Source organism: Brienomyrus brachyistius, unplaced genomic scaffold (assembly GCF_023856365.1).
Source record: "Brienomyrus brachyistius isolate T26 unplaced genomic scaffold, BBRACH_0.4 scaffold49, whole genome shotgun sequence".
Lineage (NCBI taxonomy): Eukaryota > Metazoa > Chordata > Actinopteri > Osteoglossiformes > Mormyridae > Brienomyrus > Brienomyrus brachyistius.
In genome coordinates, this window is record NW_026042324.1 from 282043 (window position 1) to 285821 (window position 3779).

A 3779-nucleotide genomic window follows, 5' to 3' on the forward strand; every position below is an offset into this window, starting at 1 on the left:
TCTTGTAACATCAAAAGTACACACTTAAACGGAAAATTATACAGAAATATTAAAGTGAAGGGGAACTGTTAATTTGATTAGAAATAAAAAGTCGACATTTTCCTGTGCTTGACATATTCGCCAAACTTTTCTTTGTAATACTTCCCATTTGGAGCCACGATCGAAATGCTTCTGAATCATTATTTTTATTTCCTTTGTTTGCCACCACTGCTTGATTTACCAACTTAACTGCTTAATGCTAATGCTCCAAAAAGTTGGGTTAGCACAGTAAGCTTGTAGCCTATTGGCTCATATAAAAACGAACGTTTTTTTTCCCCTAAGAAAGACAAAACCTACCTTAAATTCAATTTCAATGATTTTGTGGTTAAGGGTTTTTATCTTCATAAAAGGACATCGGAGACTCCCGGCATACCACTGGAGGGAGCCCGTGTACCACAGTATGAGAACCCAGGCTCTAGGTTCTCGGAGTAAGATTGTTTCTCACTGTGAATGATATCAAATAGATTTTTGTCATGCCATTTTTTATAATGGCTTTTATGTCTGTTTTTCAGGGCATTCATGAAAACATGGGGACAGGCATTGTCCTCTTGGCCATCCAACACAATCCGCAATTCCCTTCAGAGGGAGGCTGCCTCGTGTGGAGTTTTTGTGCTGAAAGTTGGTTCACTTTTTTGCATACAGTCTTACTATACCAGCAAACCCATCTAACAAAGGTCTTTTTAAACTCAGAAATCCATTTCATATGTACTTCAAGGTGATGCGTCATTGTTGTGGTACACTGCGGTGTACTGTTTCCTTAGATCAATGAAATTGGTTTGCAACTGTTTCATAATAATTTTTTATTTCTATAACTCAAAAACTGCATTATGTGCTGAGCAAACATACCTTCTAGCGGTGCTGCGAAAAAGAAACTAACTTAAGCCACGAAATAAGACGCTGTGAATAAGAAGCTAAACGAATCAGAAGCTGCAGATAAGTAGCTAACTTAAGCCCCGTGTGACTTTGCCATTAGTTTGGGTGACAAGGTTGACCATGGCCAAGGAACACAACGACAACGGAATCCCCCAAACACACCGAGAAAGCAGTATCCCATAGCTCCACCCACCACCCCACTCCGATTAACATATATTTGCATGAAGTGAACTTGAACATGAAAAGACAAATTGGAAAATGAAAAGACAAAAGGGGTTTTTAATTTTATTTCTTAAAATTTTTCAAATCAGACTCATACATGAGTGGAAAATTAAAATACAAATGGTGCTATTTCATTTTAATTTTTGCAGGACTTTTGCACACAGACTTTGGAAACTAAATAGCAAAGTGGAGATTGTATTTTCTTTTGATCATTTTCATTTTATTTTTTGCAGAAAATACCTCCCATAACTATAGTAGGTCAACAAACAGATCAGCAGCAGTTAGAGAACAAAGTGTACTGTACTGTTACATTTTCCATGGCAGTGTGATGCATGCGAGTGTCTCGTGATTTCACCAGGGGCTTTCAGCCAGAACATTGTGGTACATTGTGCCATGCACGTAAAGCCGGTGTCTCACAACTTTGCTGCGAGTGTCTCATAGTGTAGTGTGACTTTGCAGACTGTGGCCTGGTAACACATTGAGTGCCACGGAAGATGTATTTGTACAAAACAAGCCAACAATCAATCACTGAAGTGACAAGCTCTCACATCAGTTACAGCGATTCTTAGATGCACTCATCAATCGGCCGGAGACCGGAATCAGCCGATTATCAGTGTGCTCGGCCTGGACCAGACACAGGTTGATCAGTCTCATCTATTTCCAATACTGAACCAGTCCATTTTATGCATGTACCAACATGAAAAGTCAAAATAAACCATGGGGAAAAGCAGAAAGACTGGGAAGAAAGTAAAATCAATGATACAGCAGTTCTCCCAGAGCTTTGGCCCTTCTCCAAAAAGATCTACGGACCCAGCGCTGGAGGCTCAGAAGAAAGAAGCCACTGAGGATCCACTAGCACAGCGTGGAGGGATATAAGGGTATGTACCGCTGTGTCATGGAAACCACACTGCTGTCTCTCTCTCTTCTGATCGAGCTCGGTCCTACTCCTTCAATTTGGGGTGTAGGATAAAGCAATGCCAGTGGGTGGCAGTCTCCTGTCCAAAACTGACAATTGGCAGGACCGAAAATTACGACTGGAATAGCAGAGACCTTTGCCACCCTGGGGCTAGTCAGCTATGCCACCCTAATTGAGGTGGACGTCAAGAACTGTCGTGGGTCTTTCTTCCCTGTCAAAGTCAGAAGCCGCTTGTGTAGATCCAAATTCAGTCTTTATTGCAACAATGAGGTTACAACCAAGGCTGTGTCCAATAGTGTTTTACAATTTTTATATCGTTTAACAATATCTCTAACTTAAGCATCATCAGTCCCTCAACCATTCACCATCATTGTTTTCTCCCTTGATCCACACCCATAGGTGATGTTTGTCAATCAACTCTTTTACTGTTTGGTCCCTCGGCTGAACATTATTGTGGCCAGACCATCTCTACTTGCTTTATTGAAAATACTCAGCCATGAACTTTTGGTGAACTCAGATGAATCCCTTCGCTTCAGTAACAAACCTTGGCAGCTTCAACTTGTTGCACATTGTCTGACTAAAGATGATAATATATTTGTCCTTCAATGTTGTGAAACTGCAACACTAATAAAGGTGGATATTCATACAACCAAGGCTAACATAAAACAGCTAACAGAGACTTTGAGGCTAACATAAGGTGCAGATACACTCAGTTAATTACATTATGATTACATTGTAATGATTTCAAGTATTTGTTATGCTTTTTGATACCATGATTGTTCTACGTTATATAGTGCTAAATAATATTCCATAAAATGAGCCCCCAGCCAAAAGGCCCCCAAAGAAAACTGAGAGGACCTTGTTCAATGTGTATGTAAATAAATATTTGAATTGACTACCAACTGAAATCTAGTTTTAATAAATCATAAAAAACACACATAAATCATCGGCCAGAGACCGGAATCAGCCGATTATCAGCATAATCATATATATATATATATATATATATAATACAGAAAGGCGTGTATTAAATGGGCTGCCACTTCTGTCACCTGACTGACACAGTCCACTTACTGCACCTTTCTGGGTCCGTTGGAAATCTATGAAATGCTAAACCAGGTTAATCACCTCGTCGACGTCTCAGGCATACAACAGATAAAAACCTGACGGAAAATTAAATACATTGATGCTGATTTTTCCCAGAATTCCCAGAACTGCAGTGTTTTAACCACATTTTATTCGCAGAAAAACATTATAGCGACCGGTTTGTATCGAATGGGGCAGGGTAGAGGGATTTCGACACAACACCCAAAACAGCAGACCAAACAATTTTTTGCATCATAAGGAGGGACTTCACTGTTGCCTCATACCTCTGAATCCCAGGTTCGAGTCTCCGCCTGGGTCACATGTGTGCGGAATTTGCATGTTCTCCCCATGTCGTCGTGGGGTTTCCTCCGGGTACTCCGGTTTCCCCCCACAGTCGAAAGACATGCTGAGGCTAATTGGAGTTGCTAAATTGCCAGTAGGAATGCATGTGGGCGTAGATTTGGGTATGGACATGCAGTATAGGGACATGTCGCTATTTGGGGTGGATATGATCCCTACCAATGTTGAAACAAACTTGGGCTCCTGGTAATGATTAAAATTCTCTTAGTCATCAATACTAGATCTAGATTGAAACTTGAGAGAATTGCAAGTATCTGAGGAAAAATTGACAATTATAACGATA